Raw genomic sequence first — 19,788 nt, 5'->3', positions numbered from 1 at the left:
AAAAGATTAGCCCAGAATACTTACTTCCTTTTCATTTTGTAGGTTCCTAACTTAATAATTTTTAGTGATTTCAATTTATCACAAACTCTCAGCTTGAGCTCCATGTGGGCATATAAACGACTGAACCTGAACGTTCAGGTTAAAATTCTTATTTGGGAACCTACATTATCTGGATTAACCATTGACATTAGTTAAGTAAATTGAGTAAATACAGTTTAGCTCAACCTCCCTGCTCTAGTCCCAATCGTTTCAGTCTCTGTGTCCCTCTTAAGCTTTTCACTTTGTCATGTGTGAATTAATTTGCATGTATCCAGGACAGAGAGGACAAGATGGAAAGGGAGAACAGAGAAATCCAGCCCCAAGTTGCTGTTCTGTTCACCTGCATGTTGGTGGGCTTGGGGGAAGGGAGGGGTTCCTAATCATTTAACTTATGAGAAATAATGGACAAACACTGAAAGCAATGTCCTTTCAAAATGTTTGTGTTTCAGATGTCTTCCTGATTATCTACGATAACCAGGCCAGAGGGATGGAAGAGCACCTGGTGGGGGGGTCCCAAACAGACCAGGCTCGGCCACTCACTGCTGACAAAATCCAAAGGCAGAGAGAGGAATGGTGGTGAAACAAGAAAGGAATTTATTTCAGTGAGGCCAGCACCAGGAAGACAGCTGACTAATGTCTTAAAGACTGTCCCCAAAGTGCTAAAAATACATCCAGGTTTATGTAAGGAAAATGTGGGACAAAGTTGGTGGTTACATGCAAGTGGGAAGTAAAGGTCAGTTCGATTACTGTTGTGGGGGTCAGTCATGAGGATCTTGCTGGCTCAGGGCAGTCCTTATTGCTTGAGGGGGGAGTTCCAGTTCCCATCGGGGGGTGCTTTGCTCGCAGGATCTTTTGCCTGAGTTAAGAGATAAGCTGGAAAGAAGAACTTAATCAACTGGAAAGTACAGACTGAGGCCAAAATGGAGGTGGTTGAAGTCCTCTTTTATACTTATATATAAGAGAGATATATGGAATTACATGGGGTATATATGGCTTTCTGGCATTTAATGGGGTATATATGGCTGTTTGGAGTTTAATGGGGTATATGTAGCTATCTGGAGTTTAATGGGGTATACATGGCTATCTGGAGTTTAATAGGGTATATATGGCTATTTGGAGTTTAATGGGGTATACGTGGCTATCTGGAGTTTAATGGCTTATATATAGCTGTCTGGAGTTTAATGGGGGTATATGTGACTATCTAGAGCTTTGTGGGGTATATGTGGCTGTCTGGAGTTTTATGGGATATATGGTGGTGGGGTGTTGGGAGAGTAGAGGAAACAGATCTGGGGACTCAAAACCTGCTGTTGGTGTGGGGGGAGAGGGGGAGGAGGACAGGAATGTGCACAGACATATGAACATGTCTCAGAATGATGCAGTCGCACCCATGCCTGTGGCCATCTCGGTAGGGGGTCCTTGGGTGAATAAGTCTTGATTAATGGAATTTTAATGCTAATTTAGTTTTTTTGGTACTCCAGTCCCCAAAGGCTTTGGTTGTTCTGATGGAAGCAAGGCTCCCACTCTAAAAAAAAGAAATCGATGATTTTATAAATTCCAACTGGTGTGTTTTTCAGGGCAGGAAGTCAAGAGCCAGGTGTGTGTGTCGGGCTGGCTGCAGAGGGGGCGAACCTGCAGAGCGAGGCGCCAGCATCTCAGTGCAGGGAGAGGCCTCTAGATGGTGCAGGTGAGTCTGCAGTGAGGGAAAGCCCCTCTGCAAGGACTGAGTTCACACACTCACAGATAGGACGGAGCAGTCAAGGAAGAGTTCCCGGACAGCCCTTTGGAATAGAAGGAAAGTGGGGCCAGCCGCAGAGAGGTGCCTCGCCCCGGGCAGCTCTGCGGGCCTCCAGCAACGCTGGCCACCTGCTTCTCAGAGCGCTGCCAGACGGCCACCTGTGAAACCTGGTGGCCCCACACGGGACTGTGCCTGCCTTTCTCCACAGACCGACTTCTGCTGGGACTAGAAACTGACCCACCAGCAGGTCCAGGTAAGCCTTGGTCCTTCTCTTTGGGTTTTCTGAACTCTTTGGCTGTTTGAGACTGAGGTATCATGGGCTGAGAAACGGCCTGAGTGCATTTTTGAAATGTGTGTCATTTTTGGGTTGCGTTTGAACAAGCTTTACCAATTACCGTGTGTCTGCACTACCAGTTCTAAGACCTGAGATCGTTCTTTGTTTTCAGGAAAACATTAGAAACCCTGCTTTGCTCCTGGTTGCACATTTGGTTAGTGAGCCAAATTCTGTGTGTGTTTAGCTGGCTTTAAGATTTTGGTTACTAAGACCACGGGTGTCTCCGGAGAGCGTGAAAAGTATGTTTCTGAGGTTTGCCCCTGAGCCTGGCTCACGGAGAACACAGGCAGCAGCTGGGATTTAGCTGTGTACCTGCGTCTCCCTTGAGTTACCTTCGGTGCTCTAAGAGACCTTCCCAGTGCAATTTTGAATCAAGTCTGAGACCCGATGCCTCAGATGTCTCTGTTTTGGGGTGCACGGGGCTGGGGAGTATGTATTTCTGAAAATTGAGGCATTTACTTCCAGCCAAGAGGCTCTTCTCAGTGCTCTGACACATCACGAGGTAGTTTGGGTTCCCACGCAAGAGCCAGCTCTGATTCCCCGGCATCCTCTAGGAACTGCTCCTACACTTCGGGGGCGTGAGGAGTTGGGGCAGAGCAAAGGGGGACAGCTGAGCAGGAGGGCGGCCGATGGGGGTCCAAGAGGGACAGTTAAAACAGTAAGTGACAGGGTAGCAGGGCAGAAGCCCGTCAGTAGGGACATTCAAGAGTTGGTGGGACGCAGGGTACCGGAAGGCTGGAGAGAAGGACCGAGAGCAGAGGCCGAGCCCGCCTTCTCTGCTGTCCAGCTAGCCCCTGCTCTATAGCTCTGAGGTTGCATGTCTGAGACACTCTCTAGGAATGAAATGGCAGCTAATTCAAAATATTAACAAGGTAAAAAGCCATAATGGACTAAGGAGAAAGGGATCAATTCAAATAGCTAACATAGAGAATATTTCTTGCCCAACTCAATGCTCTGAGATTTCGAAGGTATACCCATTTAAAGTTACTTTTTGACAAAGTCCACCAAAAAGAGAGTTACTCATCCAAGTTGGGACGTTCCCATTTGTCCTGGTGATTGTCCATGTGTCCCCTTCTCCAGCAGAGGAGAAGGCTGGGGGCCCTGCTCTGGGCTGGGTCAGCTGGGCCTCTGCTGTGATTTCTCCCCATCCTTCAGTGAGCCAGGCTGTACATGGGAATATTAATTTGTGACGGCACAGTGGAAGGGTAATCCTGGAAGCACATGGCTTTGGGAGGAAAAAGTAAATAAAATTTCCCTGAAATGTTTGGTTTTCACTTTTTGGCCACTACCTGATTTCTAGCAGTAAACAGGATTTTCATTTTGTTGAAGACACATATTTGCAAAGCTCAGAAGTGTCAGGGGCTCACCCTTCTTCCTTAAGCATCAGCGTGTCCCTGTACCCAGCACAGCGCCTGCCACAGGCAGCCCCATGTTTGCTCGGGGAAGGGAAGAAGGTCTTACCCCCTATTTCACACGGTACAAACCGGATTGACTCTTTTCACTGGGGAGCATCTTCTCATCAAAGTTCCTTAAGTCCCAGAAGACCACAGAGAGAAGCCAGGTCACCCGAGTCTCCTTTGTTTCCAGGTGAATAGTTTTGTGTTCTCTAAAAAATGAAATTCATTCTCAAGGAAATGCCCAGGAACCCAGCTGCAAAGACTCAAGCAGATGTGAAATTCAAACACAGGAGCTATAAACAGGATGGCATGTGGGAAGCCGGCCTGGTGCTTCAGTGGCTCAACCTGTCCCGTCACCTTCCCTCCCCAGGCCAGCTCAGTGTCCTGCCTACATGCCTCCCAGCAGCTTTCCTCCAGGCCCCGGTTTGCTCAGTTATCCCAGACGACACCTGCCTGCTCACCTCTTTGATGCTGTTTGAGGCTCTGCCTAGGTGATTCCACCCTCCAATAGCATCATTAATTAACTTACATTAGGCTCACTTAGCACATTAGGTCAATTAGGAAACTGAGGCCCCAGCCCTGCCTCCGAGAGTGCCGCCCATCACAGCAGGTCATGCAGTCCGCCCTGAATTCACATATTAGGGCAGGACTTTGATTCAATCTCCAATTATTTGCCTAAAGAGTGAAGAAGGGAAGATAAACCGGTGTCCCATTGCTTAATTTCTGCCCTACATGTCTAGACCACTTTGCAAATTCTTCCCTATTTTCCGAACAAGGAAATGGAGCCTTAGAAAAGTTAAGTGGCCTGCCCAACCCCATATGGCCAATAATGACCGTATGCTTTATAACTTGTAATTTGGAGGGGCGGGACTAGAACCTCTGTGCCCTGCGTCTGTGGCGGACACACTTGCCTCTGTAAGGACATGTGGCAGAGGATCTGGGACAACAACCCGGTAAAACTGAGCGTAGAGGGGAGCAAACTTCTACCCTTTGTAGAGCTCAACCCTCACACCACACTGTTTGCTGGCCACCCGTCCTCATCAGAGGCAGGGCTAAGGAGGAAGCAATCTAGTCTCCGTTCTTGTGAGCTGTCCCCGTGAAGGCTTGGTAGTAGAGGAGATATTGGTGTTGGAAATACCAAGTTGCTGTATGTATATAGTGCAAACAGAGTCGAATATAGGTGATTCAATCCAGGAACTAAGAGAAATTTGCAAATGACTTTTGGGGTTCAGGCACCCCAATGATTTCTTGGCCTCTGGGGTTCAGGCACCCCAATGATTTCTTGGCCTCTGTTAGTACAAATGAGACTACTCTAGTTTTTCACCATTGTCTGTCCTGAGATCGTCACAGAGCAGTGCCCAAAGTGGGTAACCTGTACAATCAAAGCCAAAGAAAAAACTTTGCCCTGGGTCTTAGCATCAGGGTGGACCATTCATTTGCTGGTAAAAAAGGGATCCTACAATCCAAAGTGTCTTCAGTCCTCCCATAGGACATAGTAGGCACTCAGCGAAAGTGCAGTTGACCCTTGAACAATGCAGGTTTGAACTGTGTGGGTCCTCTTATATGCAGATTTTTAAAAAATAAATACAGTACAGTACTATAAATGTGTTTTTTCTTCCTTAGGATTTTCTTAATAACATTTTCTTTTCTCTAGCTTACTTTATTGTAAGGAAACAGTATATAATGCGTATAGCATACAAAATATGTGTTAATCAACTGTTTATGTTATTGGTAAAGCTTCCAGTCAACAGTAGGCTATTAGTAGTTAAGTTTTTGGTGAGTCGAAAGTTCTCCGTGGATTTTTGACTGCTCAGAGGTTGGCCCTCCTAACCCCCACATTGTTCAAGGGTCAGCTGTATGTCCAGTGAATGAATGAATGTATGAGATCCAGTTGTTCTAATCACACAGTGGGGAGCAAGGGGCTGCCTAACATCAAAGTGTACCCCAAGTCAACAAGCAAACAAATTCCAGTTAGCAAAGCTACCCTCTCTGGGTGCAGAGATACATGTTATTTCTCAAAGGGTGGGTGCCCACAGGTGTCAAACAGGAGCTGGCGAAGCTGGAGGCCCTTCCTCCTCTGCCCAGGCCTCCCCCAGAAACGCCCAGAAGTTTGTATGCACAGTTTCCCACGTAACTAGCCAGGAGGCCTTTGTTTTCCACTTCTGACAAATCAGATCACTGTGCACAGCAGATGGGTGGTAATGAGCCTGGCACAGGAAAAGGCACTCGTGTTGATAGCCACAGCTGTGCCACCCACCAGGCTTCTATCATCCCCAGTCCCTTCCCAAGACAGTAAATCAGACTGTGCTCCACACGTGGCCGGAAGGTGCCTCGGTTTGTGAGGCTCGACAGAATCAGCAGAGCGAGCAGTAACAGCCACAGCAGTGTTCCCATTACTAGTAGTGGTGGGGCCCAGGGCGCTTGGAAGCCAAGCTCAGCCGTGGTATTCCTAGATCCCGTAAGACTGATACCATTAAACGATACCATCCAGTGGCTGTACAGAGCAACTAAAAGGTGGGCCTAAATACTGAAATAAGATATTAGTCTCTTGAAAAAAACAGGGAGATAATTCTGCCAACAACACTCTAATCCTGACAAAAGGTGCTTACTTAGGAGATGAAGAAAGACACGTGGATCTAGACTACAGATGAAAACTGGCGGGGGGGGGGGGGGGTGTCATAGTTTTGACAACTGTCAGACCATTACCAAATATTTTCTCTTGAAGTTTCCATCCTGCCATATTTCCAGCTCCATATTTCCTAAACGTCAGGCACAGAAGAGAGATGAAGGTAGGATTTCATGTTGGTTTTAATGTACATTCATTCAGCGAACATTTTCTGAGCACCTGCTTCATGGCAGGCACTTTAAAGGGACATAGTGATACAGTGGTACCGTGCATGGGTGAGGACAGAAGATGTCCCTGTCTCGTGGAGCTTCCATTCTAGTGTGGAAAAGGAAGCCATAATACATTGATATGGATGTAGTCTCAGGTAAATCCAATGCCATGAAGAAACAAGTAAGCAGGAGAAGCAGAGAGAAGGCCCTGGGGGAGCAGGCCCCTTGAGAAGTTATCTGAGTGAAACCCTAAGTGAAGTGAGTGAGAGAACCAAAGGGAGGCCCCAGGCTGGGGATGAACTCAAGACATGCCAACACCAGCAGGAAGGCAGTGTGGCAACAGCAGAGGGAAAGGTGGGAAGGAGCAGGAGATGAGAGAAGAGAACGAGAAGCCAGAGCATGCCAGGCTAGAGGCCATGGTAAGAAGTCTGGGCTTTCATTGCAGGAGGTGGGAAGGCAAAGAAAACCATGTATTAACTCGGGCTGAAGTATTCATGGCCCATGCCATTCAGGGACCATCAGTGCCCACAACACCCTACTTGGTATATTGTGAAACGCACCCCCACCTGCCGTCAGTCAGGTCTCCAGCTGTGCTCTTCCTGAGAGAGCTGGTCTGGCTCATGTATGGGCAGCAGGGGCAGGCAGCAGGAGAAGCCGGCAGGACAGTGGGATGATCCCTTTCAACCCAACAGCTGTTCCCTCTGCAATTAACAAAGGACAGAGGGACCCTTCCTGAGAAAAATTTTAAAGATTCCAACTTGAAACACATGCTTACATTTTGTAAAGTCTCAAACTCGAAAGAAAACACTGAACATTCCTACAGAGTCGCACATTACCTCCTACCGTTTCGCACCCTACCTGATCCTCCTGCAGCCAGCCCCAAGCCAGCTCCACTCATCCCGCTTCTCACTTGGAGAGATGGAGAGGCACTTCCCAGCATTGAGAAAGATGGAGTTGGGCGGGCAGAGCGGCTCTGATAGAGCAGCCCAGAGCCCTGACATTCAGTTAGCAAGCCTCCTCCTCCAGGATTAGTTGGGGAAGTAATTGAGAGATCAGTTTCACACCCAGTTTGGCATGCCAGAGCTATTCTTGTCCCTTGCGCACAGCCCTAGGAGCTAGGGAGAACCCTGGCTGCTCAGCCCCATGCAGCAGGTGGCTCGCCAGCGCCTGGCAAACTGGATTTCCTTCCAAGTAATAGGACTGTGGAGAGGTCAGCCTAGAGGAAGAGCCCCATTGCAGGGAAGCCCACAGCATTGAGAGCACATGGATGGGTCATAAGGGAGGAGGGGGAAGTGGACTGGGGGGCTTGGCATCTGGCCGAGCTCCTGATACTATACAGGGAGGCCCTAGACTGCAGAGGACGGTCAGATGGGATGCACACGTCTGTTGCTTTAGCTGATTTTGTTTACCTGGCAAATATGGGTTTATGGCTTAATATTTTGATTGAGGCTTTTTGTTCTTGCATAACAAATATTACCTCTGGCCCAGAAAAACTGTAATCCTTAAAAATACTAGAATGCACTGCACTTGCTTAAAAGCACCTCAGAGGACTTTCAAGGTTCATTTTCTTTAAGATTTAATCTTTAATAATGACTAGAAATGCCTGTTCCTAAACCTTCTTGTCCGTAATGAAGAAAATCCATCAGAATGGACACTTTGGGGGTGTAGCTGTTCGACACTCCACTCTCAGCAGAGGAGGGGCCGGGCAGCTGGGCGGGGCGGTGCTGGTAAATGGCACAAGGCGACTGTGCATCAGGAGATTTGCAGAGTGCTTTTCTGCTTGATGGATTCCTTCCTGGGTGATACAATCTTCAGTAAGTATCATTTAAGTTAGAAGAGTTTAAAACAATGTCGGCAGAACCCCTTTCAGGGTTTAGCTCTTTCTTGCAGAGACTGGGGGAGTGAGACCCATCCTGAAGATATGTGAACAACACGCAGCAGACATCTGATCTATCCCGGTGGCCTCTGGCAGGGACTAGCTCTGTTCCTACAACCCCTGGGATGTGAGCAAGTGTCTTGGTCCCCCTCCAACACTCACTTAAGCAATTTTGCTCCTCATTTTATGAACAGGAGAAACCAAGGCAGGGACATTCCAGTGACTTGGGACACTTGATTTTGAGTCAAGTCTGAAAACCAAGAGACCAAACTTGTGCCACAATCGCTGCCCGTCGGTTTCCACCGTGAGGTTTGCACATGAAATTCATTATCGAAACAGACCACACACAGCTCTCCACACACAGCTCTCTAACTTGACTTCTGCAATTGGTGTATGTGAGGGAAGCGGCGCTTGAGAATATTACCCTGATGATTATCGCAGCTGTTGCTTTTTAAGGCAAATATTTATTTTGTGAGGGTTGCAAAACTAAGAATAGTAGAACGTGGAGCTCCTCCTTATGTTTACAGAATAAACAGAATTGAGACACTGACAAATTCAAGGTCCCTTGTTCTCGGAGAAGCCAACTGTTTGCCTCCTACATCAATTAAATAAAAGCAGGGGCCTCTGGAGGTGCAGGTCTCCGTCCGGCTGAGCATCCTTCTGCCCACCCCACTGGGTTCTAGTCAGGAGGATGCGGGCTCCCTGCATGGGCACTGGCTGGCGGGTCTGGGGGCCATCTGTCCTGTTAACCCCAGTGGCCTGAACAACACTTCTCCAGGGCCTCCCTGCAGGTTTTCCTTTTTAAATTAGAGGCCACTGTATTTGCCGTAGAACTGGGCTACAAATTTTGCTCGAGGTTTTGTAAGAAGAGCTAAAAGAAATGGAAGGCCTGGCCCCTGTTCTTAGGGCGCATAGTATCGAAAGGAAGAAGTAGGACGAATAGCCACATATTCACACACAAACAGAAAGACAGATTCGTGGAAGAGATGGAAGTAAACAGCACTTACCACGTTGCATCGCACTGTTCAGTGTGTCTCTGGTGTTGCGTGGCATGGTGCTCTCTGAGGCCGGGAGCACATCTCCATGGGGAGCATCCTTCAGCCTCTAACACCTGGGATGTACGTGCCTCACACAGTACATACTCAGTAAATGTTTCTATAAACCAACCTTGAGGGAACACTTACTACCTTCACATTGCATTTTATTTAATCTGTGTAACAATCCTGTCAAGTTGAAATTATCATCACGGTGTCACAAATGTGCAGTTAAGGCTCGGAGAGGTGAGGCGACTGGCAAGAGCGCCCTCCTGGTAAGTGGCGGCCTTTCAGCTGAGGTTCACAGACCTCAATTTGGTGTCTTTCCGTGGACTCCTTCAGGGATCAGGTCTGGGGCGGGCTGTTGTATATTAGATTGAAATTTAACTTTATATCGTAACCTTTTTTAGGGGTGGGGCATGATTTCTGCCTAGAGAGATGTCTAGAATCCTAGACATCTCTGAGTTCCCCAGATTCCTTTTTTTTTTCTTTTTTTGGGGGGGCTGGGGTGGGGAGGAACAGAGAAAGAGGGAGAGAGAGAATCCCAAGCAGGCTCCATGCCCAGCACAGAGCCTGACATGGGGCTCAAACTCATGACCCTGAGATCATGACCTGAGCTGAAATCAAGAGTCAGTCGCTCAACGGACTGAGCCCCCCAGGTGCCCCTCCCCAAATCCCTTTGCAGTAGTCCTGCCGGCTGGGCCCAGAGCCTGTGGATATGTTATTTGGGGCAGCAGGATGCTGGGAGCCAGAGCAGAAAACAGAACTTCTCTTTCCACCCCCCAAGGCCAAGAGCAAACCCAGCAGCCGCTGTCCTCACATGCAGCGTCAGAACTGCATGAGACCCAAGACAAGCCAGATCGACTTCAATGTCAGAGGCCTTTCTTCCCTGATGTTGGGCTGGACGTGTCCTGTTGTGGTCGGACTGAAGTGGGCACACCATGGGAAGTAGGCACAACCACGGGAGGTGGCATGGCTGGAGAAAGGATGCTGAGGCCAGGGGCTGTGTGCAAGTGTGGGTTGGAGTGAGAGAGAGACATAAGCCCAAGTCTTGGCTCCTCCATGGGCTAGTGATGGGACTGTGGTCATTGGGGAATGTCTATCGGTTACCCTGAAAAGGATAACAATACTCAGCTCATGGGATCATTGTGCAGATTTAGGTGAGGTGAGGCAGGCAAAGCGCTGAGAACAAGACAGGGCACCTGTAAGCCCTGTCAATGCTCTGCATGCACTCATGGGCTGAATTTAAGACATCAGCTAGACCTCGGCTTATCAGTCATTCACAGTGGTTTGGTGAACGTCAAGGCCATCTGAGGTATCCATCTTTCCCTGGAACAACCTATCAATTTGGCCAGGATCCAGAATACCCCTGGGACCCTGAAGTTAAGGTGCAGCTACACAGGGAAGGACAGGGCAGGGTCTATGAACCCTGTGGAGCATGGTGTCTGGTTGGCCGTACCTACCAGTGACACCTTGACTGCACATGGGCCACACCAGCCTCCCTGCTGCCCCTCACACAAGCCACAATGTGCTGCATCTGCTATTGCTTCTACCCAGAATGTTCTTATCCAGGATCTCTGTGTCTTATTCATCCCCTTCATGTCTCTGCTAACAAGTTATCTGATCACAGAAACCCTCCCTGGCCCCACTCGGAATAAAAGAGTGGCTCCCACCTCCAAACTCCTGTTTTTTAGCATTTATCACTAGATGACTCATTATACATACAATGTAACCTAGGGATTATCATACCTGTGTGAGCCTAGAACTTGGTGGGCAATCAAGTTTAGAATCTCATTTAGAAACATGGGTCACTGCTGAGACCAGAGGCAGGCGTGCCTGCCAACCTGGGGATGGGAATTTCCTCCCCTGCTCTTGACAGCCTCACAAGGCAGGTTTCACTCTGCCCTTCCCTGCTGCCGTGTCAGGATGTGACTCTCAGGAGACTTCCTGGGAGTCTCTCACTGCAGCTCCGTGTGGAATCAGTGAAGCAAGTAGAGGAGAGGATGGACTAAGTGGAGGTTAAAGATCAACTAGGAGACCAAAGATGAGTTTCCTTCCGGTGAGGCATTCCGAAAGCTTCGAGTGCCCCCTGCCCCACCCACACCCCCCGTGCAAACCACAGTAGCCGGTGCCGCTCCGCACGGGGGTGTGCACTGTCACGCACACACACTGCAGGCGTGGGGGGTGAGTCACCACGCTCTGTCACAGGTGGGGGGGCTGCAAGACTCCCCACCCGCCCCCGCCCGCCTCCCCAAGTGCCGCCATCAGAGCCCAGTCAGGGGCCCATCAGGAAACACAGAGGGTCAAGATGAAAACACTTGGTTCAAGGGGCCAGTCATCCTCTGAGAGCCGCGCAGAGGGAACCACAGCTTTTCCTCCCTGGACACTCCGAACTGTCCTTTCACCTGTTGGCGGCTGGTGTCTGAAATCTGCCCGAGTCCTCCGCTGGGTCTTCAGTTCCAGCCGTAATGCATCTAACCGTGGGTGGGGCGACAGCATCCGCGGCTCAGCAGCTTTGCCATCTGAAATCTCCCCATTTCCCGGGGCTTCCTTCCCATCCTGTTCTTCTGTTGTTCCTCAATCATCCCATTTTGGATAAACAGCTCCACTGAAGTGTGCAGTGCCGACGTCAGAATTACCGGGTGGGCAAGGCTTTACAATCACTGCTCCCCGGCGCCTGGCACCGTCCTCAGGTGCTCTGGAGCACCATGTGGGGTGTGTGTGTGTGTGTAATGCAACAACAGAAGAGCTCACGATGAGGCCTGGACTGGGCGGGAGGTGTGGAAGAGTGAGGAGCAGAAGCAGCCTGGTGTGGGCACCGGCAAAGGAGTTTGTTGGAGGAGCCGAGGTTCACCAGATGGAGGCAGCCAACCTGGCTCTCAGTTTCTCCAACTGGATGATACCTTTACTTCCTGCACATCTGGGGTCTAAGCTACAGATTCTCCCTTAACTGACAGCAAGAAAGGTCTGTTCCTTAAGTAGGAGTTAAATACTTGGGAGGCATGATGAAGAAAGGCAGAGGGCGGGCGGGAGGGAGGGCCTCAGCTTCATCGGGTGGTTTGGCATCTATGAGTTTTAGGTGAATCTCCTTTTCTACAACACTGAACATCTTTCAAGCTGGCGCTTCTCTGCTTACCAAGTAGACACCTGAGCCCTCACTGGAAATGAACCATCTGCTCCTTATGCACATCCCACCCCCACCCCCCTGAAAACTCTGGAGGGTTAATGGTTTCCTTTTGGAAAACTTTCAAATTGTATTCATTTGGGTTTACATTAGCTGCTTCCTTCTGTTCTGTGTGTGGATTATTCTCCTGTTGGGTTTAATTTAACCAGATTTGCAGCTGTGCTAACAAATTCACTGATGCCCTCCTGCTTTCAGAATGGATTTTTCTAAGTCTTTTCTCTGGCTTTACTGATAGACTGTGTCCATACTGCAACACGTGGTGTCAGGCACTGTTTGGTGTTCCTATTGCTTCAAAACCCATTTCCTCTCACCATACTTCACTGCATCTCAGAGGCTAACAAGTTAGTTTTAATATTTTAATGGTTAAAATTTATGATTTATAAAAATCACTGTTAAACACAAGGAAACAACACCAAAAAATGTTTCTCTTAGTGCCATCAGCCTCAGCAACTCTTAGGAGGATCTGTGTGTTCCATAAACATGAAGATCCCCTGGGGGCCTACTTTTTAGAAATACATTGTGAAAGTCTGAGTCTTTAAAAAATATTTTAAACATGCAGATTGGTAAAGATACCCAGAACCTGCCAATTTCAATAGTTTTGGTGAATTTTTTTTAACGAGCATCTTGTACTTAATTAGACCAAAGATGGGTCTCTAAAAGAGAATCTCGGTGAAGGCGGCACCCCAGCAGGCCCACCCCATGCAGGCCCAGGGCTGGTTGTCTTCGGGCCCGAGCACTTCCCTGTGCGGATGCCCCTTCTCAGCAGGAAAAATGCCTGCAGCCCAGTTCTGTTGGAGGAGGTTAGTTGGAGGTCTTCTATTAGAAACAGGTTCCTGGAGGGATCTCATCTATATCCATAGATGCCACAAATCCTGTCTATAAATAAGAATACGCATGTGCTATAGGACTCTAATCCGTCCTACAGTATCATGTCTTGCATTTAGTGAGGGCTTAGGAAGTGATTAGTTTGTATTAATGACAGATTGAGCAAGAAAAGAAAACACAAATGATGGTTTTTCCCTCTCAGCAGGAGTTGTGCTAGGGCCCAGAAAATCCTACTGGCCTTTTACAGACCCTGAAGCCCATTGCCATGGTCCACTCTGAAGTCTTGTGTTAGAGTCTTGCAGGCTTTTTCAGCAATGGAAACAACAAAGACTCAGTGAGAAGGTGTCTTGCAGTCAAGGAAGCAAGTACTAGGAGAGGGGACTTTCAGATGTGCCAGGTCCTTCATAATACCTGGAATCATCTTTTACTTAAAGACTACTCAGAGAGGCCAAGATTCTCAAAGAGCCAACGGCAAGAGGTCACGGACCTCTGAGGGCAGCACTAATGAGCCTCAAAGGCAGAGCTCTTGGAGAGGAGTCCAGGACATTTCAGTTATCCTTTCTGGAAACATGCAGGGGCTGGCCCTTGGTGGGCTACCAACATCGTCAGGGCACTGTCGCTGACTTACACATGACAGGGCACGTGTCACAACACGGTCACCTGCATAGGGGCGAGCTGGTTCTTTCCTGCACTGGGAGGTAACAGGCACCCTCAGACATCTCTTCACCTTGCCTCATGCCCAGATCCACATTTCTAATGCCATTCACAAATGGTATCAGCATTCCTTAGAGAGATGGCTCATCACAAGGTTTCTATGGAAAACACAGAACAAGCCTGGAGCATCCTCTAGGGCCAGAAAGCAGGGAAGGGCTAAAAACAAAAACAAAAACAAAAACATGGGGGTATGTCAGAGGGACACAGGAATCAACTGAAAGAGCTCCCAATCACCGGAGCTGGAATAATTTGAGCAATAAGGTAGTATTGGATTATAATCCAAAATTTAAAATAAATATTCCTGCATCTAAAATACATATCCATAGAAATAAATGATTGCATGAATAGAGGATAAGAGACAACTGTCCCGTATAGAAGAATTGAAATAGATTATGGGGACACGCACCTCTCAAGGAGGTGGAGCATAACTCCCCACCCTTTAAGAATGGCAGCTCATAGTCATCACTAAGAGGGCAAAAAGGACAGTATGGAATGGAGAAACTTACCTTTAGAGTGGAAGGGCCTGGTACGTGCTCCAGGTCAGCTCAGTGGTGACACATGATGTTGACAGTATGCACACCTGACAGGATGTGATGAAAAGGCTGCTTTACCCCAGTGGTCTCCCTCCCCAAAACCCATAAACCCAGTCTGACCGTAAGAAAAGCACTGATCAAACCCCTCAGTTGAGGGACTTTCTGCAAAACACCTGACCAACACTCCTCAAAACTGTCAAGGTCATCAAAACCAGTGAGAGTCTGAGAAACTATCAGAGCCTGGGGGCGACGTGAAGATTAAACATGCTGTAATGTGGTGTCCGGGATGGCATCCTGGGACAGAAAAAGGACATTAGGGAAAAACTAGAGACAGCTGAATAAGTATGGAAGTTAGCTACTTATCATGTACTAGCAATGCCTATCCCTGGGTTCAGACCCAGTCCCCACCTTGCCCCTCAGGCTTTGGGAAGGTTACAGCTCCTGGGGTGCTGGCCCAGGGTGCTGGCCCATCTCTTGCCCCCTGAACACTGCCTGATCCCTGTAGGCAGTGTCCTTGCACTTAAGGGTGGACTCCGAGGAAAAGCCAGCTGTAAAGGTGGGCCTTGGGCAGGAGGCTGCCTGCCTGGTCTAGGGGACAACTGAGTTCCTGCCTCCAAGGGCTTCTGAATCTCCACCAGAATCCTGCAAGCTGCACGTGTCCTGTGCATGCCTGGGGCAGGGGGGCAGTACGGGTGGTGAAAAGAACTAGAATTCCACCTTTGCCACTTAGGTTAAATTCCTTCTCCCCTATGCATCTGTCAGCGAAATGGGAATAATGTCTACTTTTCATGGCTTAAGGATTGTAATAATGCTTATAAAGAGCATTATGGGTATCTAACCCATAATCCACCATCAATATGTGGCATCTTTCATTTTTTGTTTGTTTGTTTTTTAAAGATTTTATTTATTTATTTGAAAGAGAGAGAATGAGAGAGCGAGCATGAGCCTGGGGAGGGGCAGAGGGAGAGGGAGAAGCAGACTCACCACTGAGCAGGGAGCCTGATGCAGGGCTTGATCCCAGAACCCTGGGATCATGACCTGAGCCGAAGGTGGACGCTTAACCGACTACACCACCCAGGCACCCCTGGGACCTTTCATTTTTATTATTCCTATTTGGAGAATAAATGGACAGGAAGGTCTTAGGTCTTAGGTTTCCTAGAAGTGGAATGTTGAGCTTTTTGTGAACAAAACTGAGGCTTACAGCTTCATACTTAGTTGATGATGGGTAAGAACTTTGTGCTGAACATATCCTAGGGTGCTGATCTTAAACCCCAGGAAAAGTCATTAAGTTATTTTCATAAAAGCAGAGGCCAGCGGTGTGTCCAAAAGAGCCCGCATTAAAGGGCCTTTGAGAATTCTGATTTTTTCTTACCAAGAGATGGAAAGCCAAGCTTATGGCGGCAAGCCAGGCAGTTTGTAGTGTTTGGAGTCCATGGCGAACAAGCCATGTTCTGAGTGCAGCCTGGACTCCCCAACTGTCTCTCTGGAAAATGCATTCCTCATTTTTTCCCCCCAGAGACAGCCAGCACCTTGGCATATAGAGGGAGAAAGGCACGTGGTTCTAGGGGCCACGGCTGGCAGGCTGGGACTGTTCTAGCACAAAGCAGAGAGTCAGGGGCTCTGCTCACTGCCAGGGTTTGGGCCCAAGACACCCTTCGGCACTAGAAGCCTCTGGGCATCCCTGTCTGCGCTGCTGTGGGGACAGGGTGCCAGATGCTGTTCGCACCCCACTGTCCCACTGTTCCTCTGGCCACCGCTGGGAGGAACCTTCCCACTTCCAGGGGCCTCTTTTCACAGAGGGCAGGGAGGTGGCATTATGAATACCTGGTGAAGCACCCTCCTAGGAAATACTAATGCCCAGCTTAGAAAGTTCACGAAGGCCTAGGGAGAACCTCATTAGCCAGCCGAGGTGGTGGAGGATGGGCACAGGAAGAGGCATAGACCCACCAGCGGCAGCAGGCAGCCTCGTGGCCACCACCTTTTCTCACACCCTTCCTGAGTCTCAGCATCTAGTTTCTGGGCCATCGGCCGTTGTCTGGTCATTAACCGATCAGCTGGGTGTTGTTTGTTTGCTTTTCAAATTAGCCGGACAAGTACCCAGCCCAATGCAATCACAGCCATGGCTACAAGACAGGCCGAGTAGGGGCAAATCCATCCACCCTGTTCAGATGCTGGTTCTGCCAACACTTGGCATGCAGGGCAGACATCCTGCTCTGAACCAAGGTTGTGTCTCTGTTCTCCGAAGCTGCCCGAGGCTGACCCAGCCCTGCCCCCAGCCAGCACTCCCACAGCCTGGCAGGGCTGGAAGGGGCTGTGGCTCGGATATTGTCACCGAAGCCAGCCAGAAGGGCAGGGCAGATGCCTGAGGGGCTTCCAGAAAGAAGTGGAAACCACAGCATGATTGTGTGGGCTGGGGCTGGGTGACCACACTTTGTCGGGCCTTGCCTCCCTCTGTGTGTAGATTTCATTGTCACTGTCTGCTTTAAACCTGAAGCTTCTAAAGAACCCGGGTCAGTCTGTCTATTTAAGTTCTGTGGAACAGAACCTGATGCCACAGGGATGTCTCACCAGGGCATGGCCGACAGAGTAGAGGACTCACAGGTGAAGCAGATCAAACGACCCCAACACTTAGCAACTTCAGACAACAGACCTTTGCCATCTCGCACCATTTTGGAGGGTGAGGCTCGGGGAGTGGCTCAGAGGTTGCAGTCGCTGGGGCCACACCATCTAAAGACTCAATGGAGGCCGGGGAGCCACGTTTATGGAGGCTTGCCTGCATGGCTGCTGGCAGATGGCCTCACATCCTGGCTGTGTGAGCCTCTCCACGGGCTGCTTGAGTGTCCCCACGATACAGCAGCTGCACCATCCAAGACAGCAAGCAGGAAGCCGCAGTGCCTTTTATGACCCAGGCTCTGAGGCAGTGCACGGTGACTTCTGCTTTTTCTGGTGGTTGGAAGCAAGTCACTAAGATCAGCCCATACTCACAGGGTGGAGAATTAGGTTCCACCTTCTTTTTTTTTTTTTTTTTAAGATTTTATTTATTTGACAGAGAGAGCACAAGCAGAGGGAGAGAGAGGGAGAAGCAGGTTCCCTGCTGAGCAAGGAGCCCGATGTGGGACTCGATCCCAGGACCCTGGGATCATGACCTGGGCCGAAGGTAGCCGCTTAACCGACTGAGCCACCCAGGCGTCCCATAGGTTCCACCTTCTGAAGTCGATGTCAGAGTTTATGTACACATTTGAAACCAGCACACCTGATTTCTGATACTAGCTTATCTCTGACTAGTATGTGACCTTGGGCAAATCACTTCAAATCTGGAGGCTTCGGTTTCTTCTGTAAAATCAGAGAGCTGACCAGATGCCTCAGAGCCTCCCCTCGACCCTCATGCCCTACCATTCATTCATGCTATGTATTTGTTAACTAAACATTTATTCAGTTCTTACTCTGTGTCTAGCTCTCTTCTCGATTCCTGTCCTCATACTAGAATACCTGGGGAATTTCTAAAAAATGCTGGTGTCTGGAACCCATCCAAGAAAACCAGCTTTAATTGGTCTGGGATGGAGCCCAGGAGTTCCACAGTTTTAAAATCTCCCCCCGTGATGCCATTGTGCAGGCAGGATTGAGAACTGGTGTTCTAGAGTCATAGCCTTGAACATCCTGAATCACCTGGGGATCTGGTTAAAAATGCAGATTTTGAGGGTGCCTGGGTGGCTCAGTTGGTTAAGCGACTGCCTTCGGCTCAGGTCATGATCCTGGAGTCCCCGGATCAAGTCCCACATCGGGCTCCCTGCTCGGCGGGGAGTCTGCTTGTCCCTCTGACCCTTCCCCCTCTCATGCTCTCTCTCTCTCTCTCTCTCTCATTCTCTCTCTAATAAATAAATAAAATCTTTAAAAAAATGCAGATTTTGATACTGTGGGTCTGGAGTGAGGCCTCAGATTCCGCATTTCTAACAAAGTCCCGGGTAATACAGTGCATTTGAATAGCAAGTTTCAGTTGCTGGGAGAAAGGTGCAGAAGTACAAGGACAGTTCCCATTCCCAAGGAGCAAAGAATCTAGCTGGAGTGGAAGACATAGCATGGCAATGTAACCAGCACCCCAAGACCTCAGTGCCCAATATGTGGCCCAGACAGGACGTACCAGGAATTGAGTTTGAGGTGGTGAAGAGTATCCCAGGTGACCCACTGACTTCTGCCTGGACTGTCACAGCCATGACATCGTTCCCTCCCGTTCCTCCAGCAGCAACACAGAAGGTGAGCAGAAAGCCCAGGTCCTTCTGTGATCTGTGGAAGTCTTTCATAAGTTAGTTTGTTTAACTGAATGGTAGTTCTTTCCACAGGGAAAGAAAAGAATTAGCAAATCTATTATTTGTATTTGTTTGGTCTTATAGTGTATTCCCAAGATGCTTTTATTGTTTAGTGAGCCTGCTTTTATTGGCGCCACTAACAAATTAAAATGTGCTTTCTGAACTTATGTTAATGGCATGAAATTCTAGGCTTATGGAAATTCTAGTAAAATTTCTTTTCATGAAAGCTGCAAGTAACCATCGTCCTAGTTTTTCTTCTTTCTCTCATGGTTTTTCTGTTTGTTCTGCTGGGTCCTCTCCCTGTCCTCTGAATAGGAAGAAACGGAAAGATTCTCAGAACCTCAGTTCTTAGCAGAAGTCCTGCTCCTCCTTGGTTACTCTCTTCCGTCAGAACTAGGCCTGACTCCGGGGCTCACTGCTGTGTGTGAGCTGACCACACTCACTCAGCCTCCCAACCCCAGCCTGGCTCCTGAGGGCCGGTCCAGCCGCGTCCACATGTGCCATGCCCTCTCTCAGAACCCAGGAGATCTGGGACGACCCCGGGCCTCTCCTCAGCCCCTGAAACAGACTCCTAGTTGAACTCTGGCTTCCAGGTTCTCTTCCATTAACAGATTAATAGTCCTGAAATAGTTCCTTTGTCTTGTCACTGATTACACATGCTCCTGGCTCCTCACATCCTAATGAAGTATTTTTCAAATTTTTTTAAATTGAAGTATAGTTGACATACAGTGTTATATTAGTTTCGGGAGTGCAACATGGTGATTCAACATTTCTATACATTATGTGGTGCTCACCACGGTAAGAGTGGCTACCATCTGTCACCTTACGACATTATTACAGTATTATCGACTACATTCCCTGTGCTGGAATTTTCACCTCCATGACTCACTGATTTTAGAACCAGAGTTTCTACCAGTACTTCTCAGATCCTGAGGTGCACCACCGGGAGTCCTGTGAAAATGAGACTTGGACTCGGAG

At 48.8% G+C, this 19,788-nt stretch overlaps 1 protein-coding gene across 4 annotated transcripts in view; it reads left to right on the top strand.

The window, feature by feature from the left end:
• Window positions 1–19,788, top strand: part of EDAR (ectodysplasin A receptor) — a 107,431-nt gene that overhangs the window by 13,259 nt on the left and 74,384 nt on the right. For 3 of the 4 annotated variants that reach the window (XM_064572698.1, XM_045885310.3, XM_064572697.1), the window contains exon 2: window positions 1,614–2,027. The gene's annotated coding sequence lies outside the window, so the exon portion shown is untranslated. Of the gene's footprint in view, window positions 1–527; window positions 966–1,613; window positions 2,028–19,788 lie in introns of those variants that run through there. The other variant, XM_045885311.3, reaches the window with a different exon arrangement.

The sequence above is a fragment of the Mirounga angustirostris genome, unplaced genomic scaffold, assembly GCF_029215605.1.
Source record: "Mirounga angustirostris isolate CCGP_5_RB_7025 unplaced genomic scaffold, mMirAng1.0.hap1 SCAF_10, whole genome shotgun sequence".
Taxonomy (NCBI): Eukaryota; Metazoa; Chordata; class Mammalia; order Carnivora; family Phocidae; genus Mirounga; species Mirounga angustirostris.
The sequence above is the reverse complement of the archived record's forward strand: the minus strand, read 5'-3'. Positions and strand labels throughout refer to the sequence as shown.